Source organism: Acomys russatus, chromosome 12 (assembly GCF_903995435.1).
Source record: "Acomys russatus chromosome 12, mAcoRus1.1, whole genome shotgun sequence".
Taxonomy (NCBI): Eukaryota; Metazoa; Chordata; class Mammalia; order Rodentia; family Muridae; genus Acomys; species Acomys russatus.
The window spans coordinates 11936184-11954374 of NC_067148.1; the positions used below are offsets into that span (position 1 = coordinate 11936184).

At 47.0% G+C, this 18191-nt stretch overlaps 1 protein-coding gene across 1 annotated transcript in view; it reads left to right on the forward strand.

Moving 5' to 3' along the window:
• The first annotated feature begins 2063 nt into the window (after positions 1–2063).
• Spats2l (spermatogenesis associated serine rich 2 like) overlaps positions 2064–18191 on the forward strand; it is a 176814-nt gene continuing 160686 nt past the window's right edge. The window contains exon 1 of the mRNA XM_051153842.1: positions 2064–2159. The gene's annotated coding sequence lies outside the window, so the exon portion shown is untranslated. The remainder of the gene's footprint in view (positions 2160–18191) is intronic.

Genomic DNA, 18191 nt, shown 5'->3' on the forward strand with positions numbered 1-18191 from the left:
CCCACATTTTTATTTCTTTGGGTTCTCACATCTCCAAGGAACAGCAGAGAGGGATCTACTGTATAAGAGTCATTTATGCTTGACTCATCAAAATAGAGCCTTGTTAGTTATTTAATACGTAAGATGCTGTTGGTCGCATTTCAGTAAGCGCTTTTAACCCTTGATTCCAGAAACTGAACATTTTACTCTTTCCAGGGTAAATTAATTTCAGCAACAAGAGGCCTCAGTTTGATTTCTAACTATCTATAAAACTTTCAGAAGTCTGGTTTCTTTTGGTGGGCCATGTGGAACTCCTGAAAGATACCATTGTTTCCTCGGGGTTATCATAGCCTTGCCCTTTCGTGGGCTGGGCCTCCACCCCTCTGGAGATCAGCTGTAGTCGGACTTTGTCCTTCTGTAACTGTGGCTGTGGCTTTTTTTTTTTTTTTTTTTTTTTTTTTTTTTTTTTTTTATTCCTTCATCAGTTCCACGCTTTGACTTCTGTGCTCTTGGCCCACAAAACAGTTATTATTGTAGGTATGACTTACTGGAAAGCCACCCTCCAATATGAAAAGGCTAAGTCTGGCTTCTGAAAACTCTTTCATCCCTTTGGTCTTGAAAGCATTTTTTCGGTCAGACTTCAGTAAGCAAGGTGGATTTAGAGTCCCAGGAAGGTTATGAAGTGGTAGAAGAAAGGAAATGAAACCCCAGTTCCGTGTTCTTTCCAAAACCCCATCCTTAGGGAAGCAACAAATTATTACTCGTTTTGGAAGTCTAGTAGTCATGGGAGGGAAACCCTTGCTCCAAACTTAAATAAGTTACTTTGCAAGAAGATCCGAAAAGTGCGCCACAGTACAAGTTGAATGGTTCCAAGTTACTAATTACTTCTTCTAAATTCTATAAGCAGTAAGGTGATGGCATTTGCCCTCGACTTGTCCACAACCAGCTTTTCCCACTGCAGCAAGGTGGGGCCGGGCTGGGTTCAAATTCTTCTACTCACTGGCTGAAAATCAGGCAAGCCATTTAACATTTTTGTCTCCTTTATTTGCAAAAGGGCAGGACAAAAGCCTTAGCCACGTGAAGAGATTATCTGAAGGACTGGTTCAGAGACTAAAGCACTCTCTCACCAATCCATCCTATGAGGTAAGAGGAAAACTCCCCCTCGGGTAACAAAATGAGTTATTTTCTTTCAGGTCTTCCTTTAACCAGAGTGGGCTTTGTCAACTGGAGTGTGATGTATTGGAGATCCCAGTGTTACCTGAAAGTGTAATTTGTCTCACATAACGACTTCCTTAAAGGAAACACAATTCTGCTGTTCTGAGCTTTGAGAGGCTTAACTGACTGGTCTGGTGTTTGTGAAACTGCTCCCAAAGACCCAGGAAGCTGCTGAGAAACAGTTACTGCCCAGAGAAAAGGCGACTGGGAAGTTACCCTTCAAAAATAAACCTGAAAGCAGCCTGCATTTCCCTCTGCTGCCTCTGGAAGAGGTGTGCGATCTAAAGTGCGTCCATCCTGAGTAATGATCGCCTTTACTCTCCTGACCACTGCACTCCAGCCAGGCACAAACACCACCGGCCCCTGCCACGGGAGTCTCAGGGCAGCTCGGTGGGTGATCACGCACGGTTAGAAGCCCGCGTGAGACATGCAGCGAAGGCGAGGGGGCCAGAACACTTTGGCTTAGTCTGGTTTCAAAGGTGGGGCTGAGCCCCAGCGCTCATCCCTGGGCCTGATTTTCCGCGGCATTTCTGAATAAGCTATCTTTGTTTACATTTGAGCTTGGCTCACCCTCAGAAAGCATAACTACCTTCTACTGGGAGAAGCATCTCTCCATTGCAGACCGTGCCCGGGCAGCAAAGTTCGTTTTCCTGGGTAGGGAAAGAACAATTCTCTTGCTCGGCGCACGGGTAGTGACCCGTGTTTGGATAACAGTGGGCAGTTTGGGGGAGGTGGAGGTTTGGAGGGGAAGGGGAGGAGGTTGGTGCGGGGCAAGCCAACAAAGTGCGGAAGCTGTATGGGGGATTCTTCTAGAAAGTAGGGTGGGAAAGGAGCTAGGGAGGGCATGTGGAGGGACGGGATCTGTGTCAGAACGTGCATGTGAGCGGATACAAAACCCAGGGAGGCGTGATCCGCGCCGTGTGTGCAAGCCGGAGCGAGGGGCGCTGGCGGGGTGTGTGCTCCTGGTGAGTGACACGGAGGGGCGGGCGGCCGCGGGGCGGGGGCGGCTGCGCGGGCGGGCGGGAGTGTCCCTACGTGGGGCTGGCGGCTAGGAGTTGAGGCAGTGAAGGAATCCAGCCCTCCGGCCGAGCGGCCCAGCCGCGGTTTTTCCCTCCGCTCGCCCTCCGCGCCGCAGGGGCCGCCAGCGCCGCTTCCCGGCCCGGGACAGAGCGGCCACGCTCGCTCCGAGGTAAGCCAGGGCCCCCGGGACGCGGGACGCGGCGGGGCCTGCGTGGCCGGGGGATTGGAGGTGGTCAACCGGCCGCGCGCTCTGCAGCCAAGGCGCCCCGAGGCCGCCTCCCGGGGAGCTGGGTGTGGCCGGCGTTCGGCGGACCGGACGCGGAGGTCGCTGTCCTCCTTGCCTTCCCTTGGCGGGTGGCGGGGTAGGATGAGGGGCGAGATAGCCACGGAGCTGAACGCGGACCCGGCCGGCCCTGCTCCGTGCGGGCGCCCCCCTGCGCTCCAGCTCCGCGCTGCCGAGCTGCAGGGTCGGAGCCCGGGCCATAGGTCCGGGGACCCCGCAGCCCTTGGCGCCGGCGGGATCGAGTCCTAGCGTTCGCGCGCGCGCGGCGAGGGCGCGCAGGGCAGGCGGGAGCCGGGGCTGGGGCCGCGGGGCTGAGCGGTGTCAACGCCGCGTCTGGGCGGATGAGCCCCGCGAGCCCGCAGGCGCTGGGCGGACAGTAGCACAGACCGGGGGTCGTTTCCGAGACCCGGAAACAACTTGACTTTCTCGTGTCTGGGAAGATAGCAGAGCTTCTTGCTCTCTGCTGGGAGGTCCGCGTTCACTGCAGGCACCCTGGGTGAAGGATCCAGCCTTCACCTGGGTAGGGATGCGACGGAAACCTCCCATCATTTCCTTTGCATCCTTGCGAGTGGAGGCTTCCAGTGCGCAGTGGGGTTGGCATTTATGAACTTGGTGAGATTTCGGTACTCAGCAATCCTGGTTTTTAAGCAGGTGCCGAGGTTGTGGGGACACGACACTCTTCATTAAAGTTTTTTTTTTTTTTTTCTGTACAGCATTTTGCTTCGAGTGCAATGTCTCTGTAGCGTGAGATTAGTGAAAATCCTTAACTTCCACCACAGTGCGGCTCCTTCCTTTCACAAAACATATGTAATATTTCATTTGCTTATTTAAAATACTGAAGTATCTGCCTCAGGCCCGCAGGTTTTAAGGGGAGGGGGAGGCACGGAAATGTTAGAATCTGTGCAGAGAAAGAGTAAGGTCGTTTGGTCTTTATACCACCAATCTGTTTTGTTTCCGAGGAGCGATTCATTGCTACTCAGACTGCTTTCCAGAGAGTAAGCAGATGTGCAATATGGCAGAGGAAAGGAAGGACAGGAAGCCAGAAACAGAAAAGACTATTCAAGGAGAAAAAAACCCACTTATTTTCAAAGAACTCTTTTAAAAGTTGCCTTCTGGATAAAATATTTTATGGGCCTTTCTGGTTACTTAACCAGAAAACAGTTCGCTGTGTAGAGATGGGGGGCAGTCTTATCAAATATCTGTAATGCTTAAGGGAAAAAAATCTCTATCTGGTGTTTGTTGGGTTTTTAACCAGGAAAAAAAAAAATCAACTTTGGGAATGGATTTTCTATTTGGACAAGGCAAATACTACTTTAGTTTCTAATTAGAGTTTTGAAATAAACTCAAGCTGGGTTAAAACCTTTTTCTGTGGAGCAACAGAACAGGAAACATGTCAGATTCCGTATGGCTTTAAACACACACACACACACACACACACACACAGAGAGAGAGAGAGAGAGAGAGAGAGAGAGAGAGAGAGAGAGAGAGAGAGAGAATGAACACACATACACAGAGAGAGAGACAGAGAGAGAGAGAGAGAATGAACACACATACACAGAGAGAGAGACAGAGAGAGAGAGAGAGAGAATGAATACACAGACAAGACAAGCTCCAAAAGATAATTTGCATAAAAATACAATTACTTGAATTCAGAGAATATGTAAGAGATTAAGGGGAAACACCGAAAATCTGGGTAAGGAGTGTATTAAATGGCAATTTTTTGTCCTTTAACCTCTGAAATATTAAATGATTTCCTAGGAATCAATTTAGTTAATGTGCTCATTTAGACAGACAAAATGGCCAGACCCTCTTTTGTGTTCCTTGTATTTTGGGGAGCACCCCACAGAAGTCTTCAATCGTTAGTTTTCTGCCCACACTAATTCAAGTGGCTACTGTGGAAAGAGGTGTCTGCTTCACCACACCAGCGGTGATCAGAGAAACAAATACTTCAGCCACAGTGTGGCAGTCTGGGAAGCCCTGCCAGGTAGGTCACCTCTGCGTGGACTGGCAGTTAGCCTTACAAATGACTCATTTTTAGTCCTTAAAAAAAAAAAATCAGTTTCTTAGTCTACAACCACAGTGGGTGTTCGTTTACTGTGGGTTTTTTTGTTTGTTTGTTTTTTGTTTTTGAGGCAAAGTTGGTCTTCCCTTGAGGATCTTAACTAAAACAACTGCAATTAACACCTTACAAACTAAGTCAGGATCAGTTCCAGTTTTGATAAAACAGAAAAAAGTAGAGGTTGCTTATGGTAAGACTGAGGCAGCGACCACCAGTCTCGGCATATGACAAGAGAGTGATAAGCTAATCTGTGGTGGTGCTAACAGAACAGTAGCGTCTATAAGCAGGACACAGGATGTAAGGGTGTATGCCACGTGGACAGACATAAATGGTGTGTGTATTGATCTCTGAATGGTTGAATGTAATTCACCTAACCTGTTCATTCTACCACGGTTCCACCTTCAAGAGGAATCACACAATTAAGACAGGATTTTCATTATACAGTTAAAAACAAAACAAAAAAACAAAAAAAAAAACAAAAAAAACCACGGTAAACACTGGAAGAAAAACAAACCAACCTTTTATTCCCTTTCCTCTTTTGAAGCCGCTAATTTAGACTTGTGAAGCCTGTTATATAAATAGGCCATATGTTGAATTTCTACTGTGGTTTATCTGCTTAATGTGCTGTAGTGATGGTTAGGACGCCCCCCTTTCCCCCCGCCCCAAGTACCGTAGCAGAGAAAAATAATCAGGGAAGGCGTGTTGTCTGCACTATGTAGCATTCGCGTATGCTTATCTGATGTCTTCTACTCTCGTTTTCTAATAAAAAAAACTTCTTAAATATCATCCACCCTTTCATTGTAGCAGATCTTTGGCTGTAGTACTGGGAGCTCTCCCTTCCTGCTCACCTGGGAGCTCTCCCTTCCTGCTCACCTGGGAGCTCTCCCTTCCTGCTCACCTGGGAGCTCTCCCTTCCTGCTCACCTGCTTGCTTAACAGACTTTTCATGGTAGTTGTCCCAGTCTCAGACCAAAGGCCACACAGATACAAACCTGCCCCTTCCATGGCGAAAGTTCCTTTCCTTTCTTCCTACTTTGTGGTTTCTCTGGGTCACCTGATCTAGGAACCCCTTCTAGATGTTTCTCAACTTGGAGGCTGTATCAGATCCCTTTAACTTTCTCTGTGACAGTTTCTCCCAGCAGCCAGCCCTTTCCTTTCTTCATTCCACCTTAGAGCCTGAGCTCTCCTCGGCCGTCACTGTCTGCTGGTGAGTTTTATAGCCCTTCCTGATCATCTCTTTGCCACTGAGCCCCCCATGCCATGCTTCCCCACCACACCAACCTCCTACAAACGTGCATCTCCCGAGAGAGTACTTCTCCAAGCATATCCTGCAGGGAGCCCGTCGTCACCGTGAGCTCAGGCTTAATTGATTGGAAGCTACAGCTATTCTCAATGCAAGATGGGTCCCAAATGAGGAAGATCTGGATTTTTTTTTTCAGCTTTCTGTGGTGAAGATGGGATGTGTACTCAGCAGAAATCATACATTGAATTTTCACCCTTTCCCCAGAGTAATGATAGTGTGACGCTGTGTAGTAGCCGTGAGCCATGACGTCACGAGGGGAAACAATGGATGCTCCACATGTGTCTAACCTGTGGCCAGTAGCTCCCATGTGGTACAGGATAGCTGTGGCTGGGGACCAATACAAAACTGTAACTTACTTAAACGATGGAGATTTCTTTGTTTGCGATTCCCATCACCCCCACCCCCCACCCCTTGTAACTTGCTTTCACAGCTCTTCTGTATGAACACAGTAGGTGACAACATCCTCTTGTTGAGAGGCCAGGTACCTCCTCCTATGGTGCCAGTGGCCTTAGATGTAACTACCCAGTGCACTGTGTAAATTGAACACTTGATTATCAGATAGTCTCTGTGTCAAATGGTTTGGTCCAGCAGTGAGCTAATGTAAGTGTCCTGCATGTGTTTGAGGTAAACTAGGCTGAGCTCTGGTGTTCAGCAGCTTAGGAGACTTATTTCTAACTCACTCTGGGTTTACTGGGGGGAAACCTGTGCCCAGAGTAAACCAAAGAACACCTACAGTTCAGATACTTTCCAGTCTGCCTGCCCTTGGTTGGGAGTCTGCTTTTCATGTATTTTATTTAACTCAACGGTTTTATTTCCTCCTTCTTTCAAACACAACCCTCTGTCCCTTCATTTGGCTCCTTCTGCCCTGCTCACTTTTATTTCTTCCATTTTCTTATGCCATGCTTTCGGTTTGGTTTGGTTTGGTTGTCGTTGTTTTAAGAATGCTTTGTCTGCTTTCCTCTGACGTAACCAGTCTTCCAAGTCAAGGCGTGGCCACGCTGCCCTTCGCTGGTTTTTCCCGCCCGGCTGTCTGCATCCCTCCTCAGCGTACACCCTTGCTCTTCTTGCCTTCCCAGGTAGATCGCAAGCTTCTTGAGGCCACCAGTACATGTTGTTGTTAATTTACCAGTATGACCTAATAATGTTTATTATTAGGCCTATAATTATTATTATAGTGGTATTTTCTAACACGCTAGCAATCAATCAAGACACAGACACCTGTTATATTTTAAAATAGCCTTAGTTAACCTGGGGCAGGGCAGATATGAATCCCCTAAACTACTTCCCATAGTGGGGCAGGTATCCCACGCCATCTGCTTCTAATAATTTCTATCAAGCTACCTCCCATCCATAATCCCAAATACTTGCTAGTGTTCTTTATCCCAGCTAAATCTCCATCCATGCCGGTCAGATGTTTCTCTTCCATCTACCCCATGGCGGCCTTCTTCTTTTCCTCTGGTCTCTCTTCTCCCAAGATTCTCTCTGTCTCTCCAACGCCCAGGAACCTTAGCCACGCCTATCTCACTTGACCTGCCCAGGTGTGATGGCCTTTTATTAATTAGCATCAAAATACATCAGACCAACAAGTATACCTTCTAACTGAAACAGCTACAAGCCACTGGACATAGCAGATGTTTGACAGATACACCCACGGAAGTAATAAGCTATTGGGGGGGTGTTGTCCTTAAATCTTGGGGGTTTTAGTAGCATACCTGCCTTGCTCATGGGCGCATGTCAAGGGCCCAGCTCACAGTCTGACTTTTAGTCATGACCTCAACAAACGTTTGTTACCATAGAAATTAATATTGGGGCTGGAGAGATGGCTCAGAGGTTAAGAGCACTATCTGCTCTTCCAGAGGTCCTGAGCTTAATTCCCAGCAACCACATGGTGGCTCACAACCGTCTACAATGAAATCTGCTGTCCTTGTCTGGTATACAGATGTACATGCAGGCAGAACACTGTATACATAATAATAAATAAATAAATCTTAAGAAATATCTTTAAAAAATTAATGTTGACATTGGATGAAAGGGACAGGCCTTTGAAGAGGGTATCTGTCAAGTTTTCCTCAGCTTTCTTGGTGGGGTTCAGACCAGTCTCTCCATTCATCAGCTGTGAGGTTCCAGGGTTGAGATGATGATAGAGTCTGGCAGCTGTGGCTGGGAATCGAGAAGAGTGGGCTGATGAGTCCCAGGAGTGAGCAAAAATGAAAAATATCAGACTTAATGCTGATATTTTGTATGTAAAATAATCAGGATAAAGTCATCTGTTACATAATTGGCCTTAGAACTCCAGACTGTATGGCAGGGCTGCCCAGCTTTTTTTTTTTTTTTAGTTAAAAGCAACCCTATAAGCTGGGGGGAGGGGCAGGGGTGGGCACGACTCAACTGAGAGTGAGAGGTGAGGCAGAAGAGAGCTTGCTACATCCATTAGAGCAGTGGGTCTCAACCTTCCTAACACTGCAGCCTTCTAATACAGCTCCTCATGTTGTGGTGACCACTGCCCCCCTCAACCATACAAGTATTTTTGTTGTTACCTCACAGCTGTAGTTTTGCTGCTGTTGTGAGTCGTAACGTGAACATCCGTGTTTTCCAATGGTCTTCGGCAACTCCTGTGAACAGGTTTGACCTTTTCGGAGTTGAAACCCACAGGTTGAGAACTGCTGCATTAGAGTGTGTTTAAAATGGAGTCCAACTCCTTAGACTTATTTTAAAGATTTATTTTGTAGAAAGCAGCTTTCCTATGAAGAGTTTGCAATAAATAAATAAATAAATAAATGGCAGTCTAAGAGTGCTCAGAAGGGAACACTGTGGAATGACAGGTCTTCGGGCTAATTCTTTAAAGGAATACAATTTTAAAGGATACAATTTCAGTAGTTACTGTTGGGAATATGATGGGAACGCAAAGTGTCTGCATGTAACAGAAACCTGGTTTCCGGGATCTTAAAAAATGTGTCCCAAGCCTAGCTCTCAGTTGTATTGCTGGTGATTCTAGACTAAAACCCATTTGGGTTCCGGGTATGGCTGATCTGAATGTTCAGTAATGGAACCTAAAGTGTATACAGATGCCTCCTATAGTCAGGTGTGATGCCACAAGCTGAACTGACCACGAGATGCAGCACAGACTAAATCCTGTACGCTGTGCAACCCACTGTGTCCCTGGTTTGTGCCCAACTCATTCAGAATGCCCAGAAGAGCCTCCTGTGGGACAGATGTCACAAAAGCTGGCCCCTGCCCAGTGGTGTAAGGAATGAGATTCTTCAGACTGTGGGTCCTAAGCAACCCGGGTGGGCCACGACCCAGGGCGTCTGCTGGAGCTCGGGAGCTGCATACGCATGCTGTGAGTGTAGCTCCCTCTCTTGACTCTGTACAACTCCCCTCATGGACTCTGGGTACCACCCTCAAACTTGAGGTTGCAGGGACCACTGTACATAGGAGTGTTCCAGTTAATGAGGTGGCAGATGGCCACCGCAGACCGTGTGTGCAAGCCGACTTCACAGGGTGAGGTCCTCTACTTAGTTATGCTCATGTGTCCCTTTGTCCTCAGATAGTGCTGGGAGATGCCATGTGAGCCCCATTTTACTGAAAAGCAGAACAGAAGTCTAGAAAAGTTGGTAGTAATTTATAAAGCGCGCATTGAACCCAGGACATTTGCGTGCAGGGATCAGAGGAGCACCGTGATGAAGAAAGGATACAAAAATATACATCGCCATTTTTTTTTAAAGATTTATTTATTATTATGTATACAATGGTCTGTCTGCATGTACACCTGCAGGCCAGAAGAGGGCATCAGATCACATTATAGCTGGTTGTGAGCCACCAGGTGGCTGCTGGGAATTGAACTCAGGACCTCAGGAAGAGCAGTCCGTATTCTTAACCTCTGAGCTATCTCTCCAGCCCCTACATTGCCATTTAAAAGGTCGATTGTTTCATTCTCCTGAGCGAAGTGCTAACTCACCCTTAGTGCCACCTAGTTCTCAGAGAGTCAGAATCAACTGAGCACAGTTACCACAGTTATCACTTACAGATCCTCTTATTTCCACTTGACAGTGAACTTGCGAGTAGAGGTTATATGCCCTTGGAGGCGGGAACTCTGGAGCTCAGGGAATTTAGGGAACCTGACTGGCTGAGAAATTGCTAAGGGTTGGCTGCTCTGCTTGGTGTGTCTGTCTGACCCCACCCTCCACCCCCCAGGCCCAAGCTCCTCTTTTTCCTTCCAGCGCCCTGGGAGTGGCTTACAGTGGCACTGACAACATTCATCTGTCACTTCTACACAGGCACTGACCACTGAAAGACTGCTAGCTACCGCAAACCCGCAAAACAGATGAGCAATAGGTGGTTCTGCCTGGTGGGCAGGTGAATTCCACAGGTGCAGGTATAAAGCTGGCAGGGTATTGAACCCACAGCTTCAGTGTTCCGGAAGCAACAACAACAACAACAAACCGGTGAATTCTTTCTGTCTTCAACCTGATTTTTGTATGAAATGCAGAAAAAAGGAAGAAGAAAACTGTTGATTATACTGAGGCCCCCCCCCCCCGAGCCTCAGCATCCTTGGCATTCAGGCTTTGCTTCTTCTTTTTATCCTGTGGCAGCTCATGTGGCCACCTGCGTGCCACTGGTTCTCTAGTCTGTGTGTCCAATTGAGAACCTTTTCTACTCGTGTCTCAGCTACTATCAACTAAGTGAGTCCACAGACAAAGCCAGTTGCAAGCCAGCGTAGGCCCGGTGCCCACTCTCTATCCTACTTAGTGAAACCACGCCAGCAACTTTAAAACTATGAGTCGCCCTGGAAGCCTCTCTTCTTCATCTCCTAGGTTTTTTTTGACCACTGAGCCCCCCGGGAGAAGCGAGGTGACCATCTTTCCAAACTCCCCAGGATCTGCCCTGTCCTCTCTTCACAGTTACTCCCATTGCTGTGTTGAGTCAGGTCCTCAGTCCTTCTGTCTGGCTTGCTTTCAGATCGTTCCTCACGGTACTGCTTTTCTTTTTTTTAAATTAAATACCATTTTTATTAATTAATTCATATTACATCTCAATTGTTATCCCATCTCTTGTATCCTCCCATTCCTCCCTCCCTCCTGCTTACCCCCTGCTCCCCTCCCCTATGACTGTGACTGGGGGGCACCTCATCCCCCTGTATATGCTCATAGGGTATCAAGTCTCTTCTTGGTAACCTGCTATCCTTCCTCTGAGTGCCACCAGGTCTCTCCATCCAGGGGACGTGGTCAAATATAATGCACCCAAGTTCATATGAAAATCAGTCCCCACTCTCCACTCTCCACTCAACTGTGGAGACTGTCCTGTCCATTGGTTAGATCTGGTTCAGGGTTTGAAGTTTACTGCATGTATTGTCCTTGGCTGGTGCCATAGTTTGAGCAAAACCCCTGGGCTCAAATCCGCCCGTCATAATATTCTTCTTGTAGAAGAGCTAATACCGATAGATACTCTTCAAGCTACTCCAAAAGATAGAAATGGATGGAACATTACCAAGTTCATTCTATGAGGCCACAGTCATGTTGATACCTAAACCCCACAAAGACCCAACAAAAAAAGAGAATTTCAGACCAATTTCTCTTATGAACGTTGACGCAAAAATACTCAATAAAATACTTGCAAAACGAATACAAGAACATATCAAAGATATCATTCACCGTGACCAGGTAGGCTTCATTCCAGGCATGCAGGGATGGTTTAATATACGGAAATCCATCAATGTAATCCACCACATAAACAAACTGAAAGCAAAACAAACAAACAAACAAACAAACAAAAAAAACCATCACGATCATCTCCCAAAATGCTGAAAAAGCATTTGACAAAAAGGTACTGCTTTTTTTAAAAATATATTTTATTAATTTATTCATATTACATCTCAATTGTTATCCCATCCCTTGTATTCTCCCATTCCTCCCTCCCTCCCATTTTCCCCTTACTCCCCTCCCCTATGACTGTTCCTGAGGGGGACCTCCTCCCCTGTATATGCTCATAGGGTATCAAGTCTCTTCTTGGTAGCCTGCTATCCTTCCTCTAAGTGCCGCCAGGCCTCGCCATCCAGGAGTACTGCTTTTCTAAAGGGCCGATCCAGTCATGACTCTTCACTTAAAAGCCAGCACCTTGACTGACTATGGCCACACATAAAGCCTAAATTCCCCAGCAGGGCCCAGGTGCTCCTCCACGAGTCAGGTCTTCCTTTCGGGTGTGCATCTGTCAACTCTACTGGTCCTGGGCTCTGCTGTCGGCCTCCATCCGCACTGGCCTCCATCCGCACTGGCCTCCATCCGCACTGGCCTCACTAAAGGAAGTGTGTACTTGAAACACAGTTCAAAGTTTGATGTGCTGGGAATGTAAAAGAAGACTTTCTGGAACAATGAGGTAGTTTTTAAAATATCTCATTAATATAAGCGGGTGCACGCATACCTGTGTGAATGTGGGCTTTGGAAGGTGACCATGGACATTCTCCTTAATTACTCCCCACCTTATTTTTTGAGATGAGGTGGCTAGGCTGAGCTGTATTGGGTGGCTGATCCTTCTGTCTCCGCCTCCCCAGCTCGGATTACAGTTCTATGTGCATTTCTGTGCCTGGCTTTTTTTTTTTTTTTATAAACATGAGTACTGGAGATTGATTTCAGTCTCTCATGCACTTTGCTGGGTGATCCATCTCCCAAGCCCCTCAGTAAAATTTTGATTTACATATTGAGATAGAAATAGTTTGTATATAATTCATTAATTAAATAGATTACTAAAACTAACTTCGCATTGTTTTAGCCTAGCTACTAGAAATGTGAACTTCCCTGTGTGAGTTGCATCACAATTTTATTAAACTGCATTGCTACACAATATCTCTGCCATCCTAGGAAAGGTGACTGATCCAAGCTCTTCCCATGAGCCTTTGGGAATGATAAGTCAGCTCTATAGTGCAGAGAAGCAGCGCTTGTTCGGTTTCTTAAATCCAGAGGTATAAAGTGCTTTAGATAAGATTCAGAATCCCAGAGACAGATTCTGAGCACCGCAGCCCGGAGACTTACGTGGAAAGCACAACTACGTCTCTCTCTCTCTCTCTCCTAGGCCCCCCTAGTTACCTGAGGAGAGGAGCAGGAGCCCTGTGTATGGGGGGGGGCGCTTGAGATAGACAAGAAAGGAGGTGAAAGCACACTCCTGGAAGCCCCCTACTTGTGAGGTACCAGGAGAGAAGATGAGGGCCAGATCCCACTGTCAGTCCTCCCCAGTGGGTTAAGTCTCAGCCTTCCAACTCCTTAGCTCTTAAGACCCTGAGAGCCAGTTCATGAAGCAAGGGGTTTAGAGTCAATAGCGTGCATATCGCTATGGCATTCTGCCCCAAAGAAAACTCTGCTAAAGGCTTGGTAAGTGCTCTGCAGAACCAGTGCCAGATACTGAGGGGAGCCTTCTGTGCATCAGTTGACCCCAAATGCTTAGGGAGATGGGTAGGTGCTGTCAGGAAGACCCCCGCAGAAAGCGTGCCGTGTCCTGGGAGATGCACAGAGCCTCCTGCAGTCACAGTGGGGGAGTGATGGGGGATGCTTGTCATGTCGGAGCAAGAGGAAGGAACCCTCTTGGAGAGTCCAAGATGATGGGAGAGAAAGATGTCAGAGGACCAGATTCCTGGGCACAGCTGGGGTAGGCCATGAGGGGGATTGTACATCCTCCTGTTGAGCCCTACAGTTCTGAGAAGAGCCTCCTCCTGTCTCCGATTTCTCTGTGAGCAGCTGTTTTGATTTGCTTTACCTGGTGAACATTTGTAGAAGATATCGTCATCGTCAAGAGGAAATGTTCCTGTGCTAAAAATAAAAATTTGAAAGTCACACAGCTACAGAAAATGGGCCGAGAGGACTAGTGAGCACGGCGATGTGGCTGTTTGTTCCCTGTTTATAGGCTCTGGGAGCAGCTTAGGACTTTTGCAGAGGGAATGCCTCACCCTAAGCATCTCTACCTTAGCGACAATTGAAGTCATAACCAGCCTTGTTCTTGAGTGGTCAGATTTTCAGTCTGTGTGCCAAGCTCTCCTTCACCTCCCATGTGTGCAAGCCTTGCTTTGAGTTCTTGTGAGAGAATCCTACATCATCTGGACAGAAGGTCCTGTTGTATCTCTTTATACATTGGGACAGCAGTGCTGTCTGTGAGCTGCAGACCTGTAGCTGAGTACGCGTTGTAGCTGAGTCGCGTACTCTCCCCCAGGTCCTTTTGATATTGACATCCACCAGTAATGGTCAAACATTTAATAAAACATTTGTAGAATCGAACATCTTTTTTGCATGCTGGCTACCTTAATTCTTTATTATTATTATTTTGTTTTTTTCTGGTTGTGGTCATAACAAAATACCTAAGGAAGCACACTGGAGTTTATTCAGCTCACAGCTTTGGAGGCTGAAAGTTCAAACAGCACAGAGCTGGCTTTGGCGGGGGTCCAGGAAAGGATGGCTGAAGTGCATGTGGGTGTGAGGAAAAGAATTAATCTTAAAACAGGAAGTCAGAGGAGACAAAAAGCCTATGATCCATTCCAAGGCTACATTCCCAGTGACCTCAGGACTCCTTGGAGGCTCACTTTCCCACATTGCCACCCTCAAGACCAAGCTCCCAACACATGAACCTTTAGAGCCTTAAAATATGTTATCACTATACACCGCTGAGTCTTTCCTAGTTCCAGATGCATGACAAGTGATGATGACCTTGCAGGTGGCCCCTCGCTGATTTCTAGGTCCCATTTGTACCGTATGTACAACTAGAAGGCAAAGCGAAGGCAGGTATGGCATTCATTTTCACAGATGACACATCTGTGTGCTTGTCCCCAGAAGGAAGGCCAGGTGGAGAAGAAAAGTGGCTGCCTTTCTTGTGAGATTTCAGAATCCACACTCCTCAAAGGACACTCAAAATATCAATCGTGTCCTTTTGTTAACACATGGAAAAATCTACACTACAAAAACTCTTTCCTTTTTCTAAGGCCTGTGTGTTTTAAAGGAAAAAAAAAAGAAAGAAAGAAAGAAAAGAAAAGAAAAAAGAAAAAAGGCATCAGTTGGGCATTTGGAAGTCTGGTTTTGATAGCCTGGCGTGGCCTGGATCAAGGTGTTTAATCTGTAATGTATGAAGCAAAATTAGCAACATCTACCATCGTGCTATGATTTCATTATGACTAAATAAGACAGCCAAAAGCCCTAGGGTCTCACACTCGAACGCCGAGGAAGTGCTGACTTAAGCTCGCCAGACTGTGTTCCTTGCCTGGAACAATCTCACGGCCCTTCCCTGAGCCTGATAAAAGAGAATAAAAGTCCAGACCAAGGAGCTAGAATTCTGCCCATTTGGTGGGAAGAAAGGGCCAGAAAGGAAGCTGCCTTCACATTCTAGTGAAGTCCAATCCTGTATAATAATAGTTTGCATTTGTGAAAATTCTCGTCTGGAATTGTGGGTACAGCAGGAAGCTGTCGGGAGGGGAGGCCTGTTTACATCCTCTGCCAGGATAGCGTGACAGTAAGCAAAGCAGGCTTTCGAATCCTGGGATGGTCAGGTGCACTGCCGTCAAAATAAACTCCAGGGGTTTTTTTTTTCTTTGCTGATAAACTACAAACAAAGGAAGTCGCTAGAACACCCTGAAAAGGAAGCTTCGCATGAAATGTGGAGACCAGGGAGAGTTCTTGATGTTCATCTGGTTGGAACCACTCTCTGCTTAACTGTGGGTGCTGAGGAAGTTCTTTTGGGGGGGGGGGGGGGGCACTTTGTTGCTTGCAGGGAAAGAAAAGCTTTAGAGCATCCAAGAGGGCAGATTTCGATTAGAGGCAGTGTTGCTCCGGTGCGGGCTGACTTTTGCACAGTGTGCTGATTGCCAGCATGTGACCAAGGGAACTTTCTGACTGGCGTTCTGTAAGCAAGAGTGAGAGTCTGAGCAGAAGTGATGCCCTGTGTGACAGACAGCCGTTACTTGTTAAAAAAGGGAAAGTGGCAGGTGTGACACTGACCACTGTCCTGCTCCCGGCCTTCGAAGATCCCTTTATCTCCCGGATGAGATCTGAGTGGTGGCCTGGAGTCAGTCCTTGTGTCTGGCCTCCACACTCCTGATGCAGTTGATGGCCTTACTGTAACACCACAACCTTGCTTGTATGGACAGGGAGGGTCTCACTGGGTATCCGTGTCTGGCCTGGAACTTGCTATGTAGACCAGGGTGGCCTGGAACTCACGGAGATCAGCCCTCGTCTGCCTCGCTGCTGGGATTGAAGTCATGTGCCGCTATGCCTGCCTAAGGTTGTAAGCAATACTACTTAAGGCTAGTCTATGGCATTGACTATGTCAGCGCACTTGTTTCTCTATAATCCATCAGCAAGAACTGTTCCAGGTGTAGGGGTGACACCAACTCAGTTCTCCGTGCAATGCTAATTCATAAGTCCCAAACTTTTGATGGTTTCATCTTCTGGATCATTCTGGATTGCATTTCAAACAGGCTCCTCATCCCCCACCGCCATGGATTAAGGCAGGGCACATTTAGACAACGCTTGCATAAAATCTTTCTGTAGCACCCACATGAAAGTTTCTAAGACAAAGTCAAAAAGAGGTTGTGGAGATCGTGGTCCAGGGTCCCACCAAACGCAGGAATCACTTCCACAGTCACCATACACTAACGATGCCGGGGAACAGTGACTGCAGACCGCGGCGCTCCTAGTGTAGCGCTGGGCCTTGTGTTGCTCTGAGCGCACTGCTGTTCACTCTAAGCACGCGTGGACAAAAAAGACCTTGTAAGAAGACTCTTTCTGCACCGTGCCTTGAAATCTTCCTCCGGGCCCTTCCTTGTTGTCTTGCAAAGTCCCTTCCTTGCCATGCCACAGAATGGGCTGGCGTCTTCAGAGAGCTCTTGTGTTGGCTTCAGACTCTTGGGGTGGCATGGTCCCTGTCATCAACCAACACTCCCCATCCTGCTAACTCTCCTCTACCACGCTGCCCATTTTTTGAAGAGGCGGTCTCCCCAGCTCAGTGCTCCAAGCCTTGAGATTCTGAGTGGCAGAAAACCCAGAAGAGTTCCTTGGCTCTCTTGACCATGAGTGATCTTCATTAACCTAGTCAAATACTGTGATGGCCTCCTTTGTAAGCCAAGCCCGGCATATCTCTAGTTTGTTTATGAAGGCAAATAAACCTGGCCGGTCTTCTTTCTTGACACCTGCTACCATGCTGGAACCCACCCTCTGCCCAAGCAATCAGTTCTGAATCAGAGGATCCATTCAGAGGATCCCACATCTGTCCTTAGGGTGTCGTTATGTTTTTTGTTGTTGTTGTTGTTTTGTCAAATTACTTCTCCCCCCTGCCCTATTAACAAGATAACTTTAAAGTCCAGTTTTTAATTGTATGTTAGTAATACTTTTATCATCTTCTCAAGTGCATGTTTGAGGTTGTGGTTTGGGTTTTTTTGCAGTTCTGGAGATGGAACCAGGGCCCTCGATATACTGGCAAGCACTGTGTCACTGGGGCACTCCCCTGCCTCAGCTCTAAACAGCTGGAGTCTGTTTCTTTCTGCAAGAGACTTCAGCATGAGAATTTTGTTAGTTTTTTTTTTTTAAATAAAAACTAGTGCGATTATCTCACATTTACTTTGTTGTTAAAGAGGGTAAGGCCAGGGAAAGTCTTAGCCCAGTGCAGTTAGAGTTGGTTTTAGGTTACATTTTGGAAAAAAAACCTGAAAATTGCTTTTTAGCACATTGTTCAGCCCATTCTTATAGAATCATGTTCTTAAAACAAATCGCTGAAGTGGCAGGAAATTTCTCCCTGTCTCTCCAACATGTTGTTTTGTTCACACCTCCTAGGAGAGAGAGGACCAGGCTGAGACATGTCCAAACAGTACGCTGGCACCTACAGACATGCTCCACGACACTATCAGTAGCATGGTTCCGACAGAGAATGTGTTGATGGCTAGGTGTCAATTATGGATGTGGTTTCTCCAAGCAGAATAGTCTGTTCTATTTGCAAAGTCTTCTATCCTCCTTCATTTCGAAACAAACAAACAAAAAAAGAGTGGGGGCTTTTTAGATTAATGTCAAATATCTTTCCAGCAGCACACAGGGCCTTCGTTACTGCTTTGTAGCGTTTGTGCACAATGTGCTTTCTCTATGCGTTCCTTTTTGCCTTGAACTAGATGTGGGAATGCGTGCAAGGTTACAAGTCATAAGAAACTCAAACCCACGTGGTCGAGGTGTGAACTATTGCCTCGTTAAAAGGTCGCTTTAGAAGACACAGAAATGGTCCCCAACAGGTTAAAACACGACTTCAGGTTTACCCCGAGGGGACTGTCACTGGTGAACTTCGGTGTGTTTTTCTCCCAGATCTGCATTTAGGGGTGGTCAT